The 8811-nt window shown below is 45.4% G+C and overlaps 1 pseudogene; it reads right to left on the bottom strand.

Annotated features, from left to right (window-relative positions):
• Nucleotides 1–4627: 4627 nt before the first annotated feature.
• LOC116813916 (dynein light chain 1, cytoplasmic-like) lies at nt 4628–4897 on the bottom strand (annotated as a pseudogene).
• Nucleotides 4898–8811: the final 3914 nt, after the last annotated feature.

The following is an 8811-nucleotide window of genomic DNA, read 5'->3' as shown; positions in this document are numbered from 1 at the left end:
GACAGAGTCCCTTAAATGTCTTGAACCAATAGGACTTCTGCCCTTTGTCAAGGGGCTCTGTGTGCACCTTCGATGTTCTGTCAGTTTACAACTCTGCTTTACTCTCACTTCCTGCTTGTGTAGGGTCTCAGGTCATCCCGAGGTGAGAGATTAAGACCTTACTTGGTGTTTTCTGGGCACATGCAGAGCCACGCACATGTTCATGGCATTCCAGATTCCCAGGAATATGTTGGAGGTTTTCAAAGTTCCCTATGAACATCTCATTTCCCAAATATTAAGTTTTTGATCAGCTTCTTATTTCTTCCAACTGGTCTGTGATGTTCAATAATTTCCACTATTTTTTTTAAGAAATTCCTTGCAATATGACTTTTTCCAGTTATCAAACTCTGTCTCGGGTTAAATAATGAGAAGATTTGCAAATATGGCTTTTTCAGGGAGCTGCCAGTTAGGTAAAATTGTGACACTTCTCTGGGGATGGGGCTTTTTGAAGTGCTCCTAATATAAGCACAGTGGGATGGGTTAACTACTTCTAACTATACTGTAGAGTTTAAAGGAAGAAAACAATATATTCAGCATTCTGTATTCATGACTCCAGGCCACTTAAGAGAACCAGCAAAGTTCTATGGCTGCTCTAAATGTAATTTCTCATCTCTGTTAGACACAGATCTAGCATAGTTGAAAATTAGTTGCATTGCTTGAACCCACAGGCTGCTGAACTACAATATAAGTTGAATTCATAGCCTTATAGGTCTCTTGAGTGACAGCTAGCACATGCATTGAAAGAGTGGGACTCAGTTCTAAAATTTAGATTTTTGGAGAGGCTTTTAATGGCTGAAGCAATCCCCAGTTCACAGAGCCTCCCCTGTCAGTGAATCTTGCCTTGTTTGAAAATTCTGGGATGACCACTTTGCAGGAGAAAGCCATGTTTCTTCCTGACCACGTCTGCTGCATCTAGTCTATCTCTAGAGCTGTGCTTCAAGTTAGACCCAAGCATTGTATGCACCTAAAGAGTGATTTTTTTTTGGAAATTCTTGTTAGCAGAAAATGGGGGGATAGGTGGGCATAGACTCAGAAGGTGTTAGACCAGGAATAGAAAAACATAATTTTACATAACATTTCTGAATTAATCTTTGATTGATTCCTTGTGGGGATTTTCCAGAGAATCTGGATTCAATGTGCTAGCTTGAGCAGCTGGGAGTTCTTACTATTTGCTTGGTTGGCTGCCATGAACCACACCTCCGTGTATTTGTTTCCTTGTGTAATTTCATCCCATATTGGATCAGGGCCGGCCTACTGACTTGCTTTAGCTAGTGGAATGCAGAAATGAAGTCCAGGAAGCGTCTGCTTTTGTGCTCTTGTGAGCCCTGAGTAGCCGTGTAAGAAGTCCGACTATCTCCTCCTGGAGAGACAGATCATGTGGAGGAGTACAGGGTGCAAGATATGTTAGCGAAGAGGTCAGGTTGGATGTTACAGCCCACAGAGTTGGCCTGTTTCATTATCCACTGCCCTTGCTCAAATCTGAGGTTTCCCTCGCAAGAACTCAAATTGGGAGATCTGGGTTTGTTCTGATGAAAGGAGAAGGTAGGTTCTTTTATAACATACATACCATTGCCCAGATACTTCCAAGAAAAGCCGCGGATGGGCCAGATTCTGGTGGCTGGGCAGGGGGAGTCAGAGTTCCATGTGCCCATCAGACATCACCTGCCTTGGTGCAGTCTGGGCATACTCAAAGCCCTGGCCTGCAGGAGAGCAATTATTATTACTATTTTTTTTGAGACAGAGTCTCACTTTGTTGCCAGGCTGGAGTGCAGTGGCACGATCTCGGCTCACTGCAACCTCCACCTCCTGGGTTCAAATGATTCTCGTGCCTCAGCCTCCCTAGTAGCTGGGATTATAGGTACGTGCCACCACACCCAGCTTTTTGTATTTTTAGTAGAGATGGGGTTTCACCATGTTGGCCAGGATGGTCTCGATCTCCTGACCTCATGATCCACCCGCCTCGAGCTCCCAGAGTGTTAGGATTACAGGCATGAGCCATTGCACCTGGCCAGGAGAGCAATTTCTTCTACCTCCTGGGCTGATGTCCTGTGACTGCTGATCTCAATTACTCATCATGGTGAAGGAGAGCTTTGGAGGCAAAAGCACAGGGAACACCCCCTACTCCAGTCTGGTGTGGATTTCCAAGTCATCAGCATAGACAGCAATGGGAAGAAACTAGAACTTCCCTTTTCATCACATTTCTGTTCTTAGATTTTTAGAGAGTAATGGAAAGGACTTGGGCTTTGGAATGGAAAGAAGTGGGCATTTGGTTCTGGTTTTGCTGCTTTCCAGCCAGAATGGTCTTTGTGGTTGATTCCCCAGCACCCATTTCTTCACTGCCACTCAAGTGATTATCTAAGCTGAGGGATCATCCCCTTAAGCCCTCAAAGTAGCTGAATGTGCAGAGGGATGATCAGAATCCCTAGGATGGTCACTTTCAGAGAGGTTCAAAAATATTATTTCTTGTGTGGGGAAGCACCTGCTTATACCATGCATGATAACCTTGCTGGCAACTAACTTAGGAATGGACATGCAATTCAATCTTTAGTGAAGGAGGATTAAGGGGAAATCTGTGGTAGGGAAAGAGCAGGGAATAGCCAGGAAACATTTTCTATCTTCTAGAAAGGACATCCAGGCAAGAGATGACTCCTTTTCTTCTTCTGAATGTGTGTCTGGGTGTGATGCTTGGGTAAGTCACTTAATCTCCATAATTCCTACCTGTGGTGAGAGTTGAGATGGCACTTGGTGCATAGCATTCACTCAAAAAGTTGTAGTGATTAGGCTGGGTGCGCTGGCTCACACCTGTAATCCCAGCACTTTGGGAGGCTGAGGCGGGCAGATCATGAGGTCAGGAGATCGAGACTAGCCTGGCCAACATGGTGAAACCCCGTCTCTACTAAAAGTACAAAAATTAGCTGGGTGTGGTGGCAGGCGCCTGTAGTCCCAGCTACTTGGGAGGCTGAGGCAGGATAATGGCATAAACCTGGGAGGTGGAGCTTGCAGTGAGCCAAGATTGTGCCACTGCACTCCAGCCTGGGTGACAGAGCAAGACTCCGTCTCAAGGAAAAAAAAAAGTTGTAGTGATTATTATTTCATTACTCTAGATAATACTACATAAACCCAAGTTCAGTATAATTCCTGCTTGAAAGTGATAGAACTCAGCTTCTGAGGTACCTCGTCTTCAAAGACAGCCACCATCAATTTTGCCTCTCCCTGTATGAACATGCCTCTTCTCACATCGAGAAGTGGAGTTTATGCCTTTTCTTTGAATGTGGGTTGGTCTGTGACTGCTTTGAGTCACCAGAACCTAGTAGATGTGATGTTCTGGGACTTCTGAGGCTCAGTCTTAAGAGAACTGCCAGTTTCTCTTTCCTCCCTGCTATAGTTTGGATACGGTTTGTTTCATGTTGAAATGTGATAGTCCATGGTGGAGCTGGGGTGAGTTCTCACTCTATTAGTTCCCACAAGAACTGGTTGTTAAAAAGAACCTGGCACTTACCCTCCTCTTGCTTCCTCTTTCACCAGGTGAACTCTGCACATGCTGGCTCCCTTTCCCTCCCTCCATGAGTGGAAGCAGCCTGAGGCCCTCACCAGTTGTCCAGTCTTGAACCTTCCAGCTAGTAGAACCATAAGCCTAATAAACCTCTTTTCTTTGTTAACTACCCAGCTTCAGATATTCCTTTATAGCAACACAAAATGGATGAAGATGTTTCCTTTCGTGGAGTTTACTCTTGAGATATACCCTTTTAGAATGCAGCTGTCCAGCTGTGAGAAGCCTAAGCCACATGGAGGGCTACGTGGAGGCGAGCCAAGGTGCACCAGCAGAGATCTCAGCTGATAGCCAGCATTGCCTGTGAGTGAGCCATCTCATATGATTCCACTCAGAATAAACCCCAGAGGACAACAGCCCACCTGTGATTTCCCAACTTCCAGAAATGTGAGAGAAGATTAAATGGTTGTTGTTTTGAGCCACTAAATTTTAGGAGAGTTTTTTATGCATAGATAACAAAAATAACTTCTTTCAGTGTGTTTTGGAATTTTGGCTTTTTACTGGTTCCTATCAACTTCCCATCTCTCCAATCAGCAGAAGCAGTGAGCGTTATGGGTCATTGGCCATTGAGGTCCACTTTCTTTCTGTCTCAAATCTCTGTCTCTTGAGCTTCTTTATTATAAAGTCCATGTGCTGGAGCCACCTTAACCAATGTCCTGCACTTCTCTCCCTGAAATGCTTGGGAGGCACTATTTGCTTTTTTTTTTTTTTCCCCACATCTGAAACAGATTTATTTATTTATTTATTTATTTTTTATTTTTTTGAGACGGAGTCTCACTCTGTCACCCAGGCTGGAGTGCAATGGTGCGATCTCGGCTCACTGCACCCTCCATCTCCTGGGTTCAACTGATTCTCCTGCCTTAGCCTCCCGAGTAGCTGGGATTACAGGCACGTGCCACCACGCCCAGCTAATTTTTGTATTTTTCAGTAGAGACAGGGTTTCACCATGTTGGTCAGGCTGGTCTCAAACTCCTGACCTGAGGTGATCCACCCACCTGCTGGAGTTACAGGCGTGAGCCACTACGCCCTGCCACGCTTTTAACCAGATTTGAACAGAAGAATGGCCACTTGGCCCAGGTAGAAGTAGATGAAGTGTTTGAATTCATGTGTCATGTAACTACTGAAGTTCCTCCCCACGATGCAATGCCAGGTGGGATTGTACTTCTTGTCAAATTCCTTCTTAATATGAGCCGCAATATCCTTCTCTATGTTATATTTCTACAGCGCCTGAACAGTGCACTCTACCAAGTCCTGTTGCATCTCTTCCGACATGTCGGCATTTTTGATCATGGTCTTTAGGTGGCACATGGTTATCGTGGAGAAGGGGGCTGGCCGACTGCAACAGTCTCCTAGGGGAGGTGCTAGCATCGCTCAGGCGGCCTGGAGCTGCTGTCGCTACTGGAGCGGTGGCGCATCTAACGGGAGGCACTATTTGTGCCACAGGAAGAACATCAGATTTGAAGTCTCAAGGCTCAAGTTGAAGACCTGGCTATTTTACTTACCACTGGTGGAACCTTGGGCGAGGGCCTTAATCTTCTGAGTCTCATGGTTTTTTTTTCATCTATAAACTAAGGGTGGTCATAGTAACTTCCTCACAGAACGGTGGAATGGTGCAAATGAGACAGCATGGGTGGAAGCACTTCGAAAATGGTCAAGTACTCTCTCCATATGGCAATTGCCCTTATTTTGCCTCATTGTACAATGAGGAGCAGTGCATGAGCTCATCCACCAATGGTCCCTCTTTTATAACCTCCTCACTCTGGGAAACAAGATCACTGAGGGGAAGCAGATATTGTCACTGTTATTTTCACCTACGCCATCATCGTCACCATCCCATCATGATAATTGTCATCATCACCATTATTGTTGTTATTGTCAGCATCATCATGGACCATTTCCTGGACATCTACCAAACTATACCCTTGTCATAGACTCGCACAGCAATCTTTCAGGTTGTGTTGATTATCAACCCTCTTTTACAGATGAGGAAACTGAGAATAATCTAGGGTAATCCACTTGCTCAGGATCATACAGAAGAAACTTTGGCTCATTGGAAAATTTAAAACCAATAAAAGGGATGTTTGTTGTTGCATCCATGTTCCTTCTTTCCCCATCAATCTCCTCTGACACGGCTCTGGGGTATTTGGGATGTCAACAAAATTATCAAGCTGCACTCCAAACACCAATGATGTGCTGCACTCCAAACACCAATGATGCGAATGACACTTTTTTTTTTTTTTTTTTGGAAAAATGGCCCCACGCATTGGAATAGTGGCAATGAATGCTGAATCTGAAGCTGTCGACATCCTGAAAGTCCATGAGCTGGAGCTAAGGGGAAGCCAAGCGTCCCTGTTTTATTTGCTGTGTGCAGCCGTCTTTCAGAAGCTGGGTAGGCACTAATTAGATAGCCACTCTGAAAGTTGCTATCGCTAACTGGAAGCCATCCAAATTGCTCTCTTTATTCAGAGGCTTTGGAAGAAGATATCCCCTCCCCAATTTTCCTCCCACCCCATCCTCACTTGCCAAACCTCAAGGACCACAAATACAGCTAATTATGTCAGCTTGGCTTGGCACTAGTTTTCCAGATAGCATCCTTCATTAGCGTTGACCTTCCGGCTGCCTGGCTTCCTGTACCTGCGGGGACTGTGGGTGATGTGTTGGTTACCCTGGTGACACAGGAAAGTGGTAGGGGGAGGCAGAAGGTGTGGACGACATCTCCAACTGTCCCCCAAACTGTGTGTCCTTTTTCCTCCATGCTTCCTGTGCTCCCACAAGATGGCAGTAGGTGCTCTAGGGAACCCAGCAGTGTGAATCTCTGGAGGTGACAGGGAGAATCTGGGGTCAATTTGTTGGCTGTCCCAGCCTTGAGCATCCTAATATCATCTGCTGGATGGTCTCCAGGGGTGAGTTTTTAAGGGCAGTCAGATAGTCACTGTGTTTTATTTTTTTATCCCCGTACCTCACCTCCCAACACACACACACACACACACACACACACAGCCCACCCAGCCCTAGCAGTTGGAGGCTAAGTCTTAGGCAATGTATGTGGGATTAAATTAGCATCATTTATGCGCCAATGGCATGCACCGAAGGCAGGGGAATGGTAGTTGATCTGCTTAAGAGAACAAACTGTTTCTATGTTCTTAAACCCAACACTCAAGCTGAGCTCCGAGCCCAGGAGTCAGGCTAAATGTCATCGGCGACTATGAATTTGAGGAGGATCTTGCTTGCTAAATTCTCTACAAAGTGGGGAGGTATGTGGCCTTTTAAGAGACAAAAACATGGCACAGCATATACAGAAATGAGCGTGCCATTGTTTCCTAGATGACCTGATACTACTTCCTCTGAGCAGGTGGGCTTTTTCCTTTAGCCATGCCTTGGTCACAAGATGTTTCTAGTCCCAGCCCCAAAGTGGCCAGGTGTGAGCAGCCGACCAAAGAAAGTGCAGAGATGTCTTATATGCAAAGCGATCCCTTCCTCCTCCATTGTAACATGGCCCAGTTAATGGGAGGGTTAACAATAATTGCTTTTCACTCTTCTGTCTTCAATTTTCAAAACTCTTAGTACTTTGGGAGGCCAAGGTGGGAGGATCATGAGGTCAGTAGATCGAGACCATCCTGGCTAACACAGTGAAGCCCGCCTCTACTAAAAATACAAAAAATTAGCCGGACATGGTGGCGGGTGCCTGTAGTCCCAGCTACTCGGGAGGCTGAGGCAGGAGAATGGCGTGAACCCGGGAGGCGGAGCTTGCAGTGAGCTGAGATCGTGCCCCTGCACTCCAGCCTGGGCAAAAGAGCGAGACTCTGTCTCAAAAAAAAAAAAACAAAAAACAAAAAACAAAAACAAACAAACAAAAAACAAAAAAACTCTTTCTTAGTCTTAGTGTGACCAAGACCACCAGGGGAGACTGACTGCAACATTCTGTTTTTTTTTTTTTTTTGCCAGGAATTGTGAGCCCACCAGTACCCAGCACCATCTGCCTTCCTCTGGCTTATCAGCCTTTTAGTGTTGAAAGAGGGACCAGCCCGTGATGAGGGACGGTTGCCATCTGAAATGGTCATCTTAGCAGAAACCACAAAATAAACCTTCATTTACATGGACAATAATGCTAACAACATTTAGAAAAAGGTTTGGAATGTTGCCCCAGACTCCCTCAAATCAACAAAATATGGAATCTAGCAGTGACCCTTATGAAATATACAGGCCTGAAGGTAGATTGGTTCCTATAGACAAGAAAATAATATTTCTTTTTCATTTCCAGCCTAGAAAATTTGGCCAGCATCCCAGCTGGCCGCAGTACATAGAAGTCAGTTCAAATAGAGATTCCTACCTCCCCTTGTTTGCAAGAGTTACTTGTATAAAAACAGTCAACAAACGAATCAACCAGATGAGCTTTCCTTCCTTTATTCAGTCAGACAGTGTTCTATGTCGGGAATCCATGTAGAAACAAATTCATGTGGTAGGTGCTGAAGAGAAACCCAAATTTGCTGGTCTGGTTATATAAACTGTGCTGAGACAGACTGAAGGGAGAAGGCCCAGTGGAGATACAACCTGCAACCGACTTTCTTCTGCACATCAGCAGTAAGACTTGCAGCCTGGTGGCCAGTATGGACCAGCCATTCCTCTTTCTACAGCAGCTAATATTCATCAAGGTTGTTGACGTGTCAGGCATTGTGCAAAGTTCTTTGCACGTACTACCTCATTTTGTCTCACAGCAGCCTTATGGAGTGGGCTATTATCATGTCTGAGGCTAATCTCTAAGGCTCGGAAACAGAGATAATACATCTGAAGTCATGAAGCTGGTAAGTCCGGAAGCCAAGATTGGGGGAGGATTCCCCAAGATTGGGGAAGCCACGATTTGGGATTGCTTTTGTTTCTTTGAGACAGAGTCTCATTCTGTCACCCAGGCTGGAGTGCAGTGGCACAGTCTTGGCTCACTGCAACCTCTGCCTCCCAGCCTCAAGCGATCCTCCCACCTTAGCCTCCCAAGTAGCTGGGACCACAGGGACATGTCACCACACCCAGATAATTTTTTTATTTTTTGTAAAGATGGCATTTCACCATGTTGCCCAGGCTAATCTTGAACTCTTGGACTCAAGTGATCTGCCCACTTGGGCCTCACAAACTGCCGAGATTACAGGTGTGAACCACCTTTCAAATTTGATGAAAACTAAATCCACAGATCCAAAGCTCAATGAACTGCCTCCAAAAGCATAAACATA

This window comes from Hylobates moloch, unplaced genomic scaffold, assembly GCF_009828535.3.
Source record: "Hylobates moloch isolate HMO894 unplaced genomic scaffold, HMol_V3 SCAFFOLD_9, whole genome shotgun sequence".
In the NCBI taxonomy this organism is placed as follows: Eukaryota; Metazoa; Chordata; class Mammalia; order Primates; family Hylobatidae; genus Hylobates; species Hylobates moloch.
Note: the sequence above shows the minus strand (reverse complement) of the source record. Positions and strands in the feature narration are given on the sequence as shown.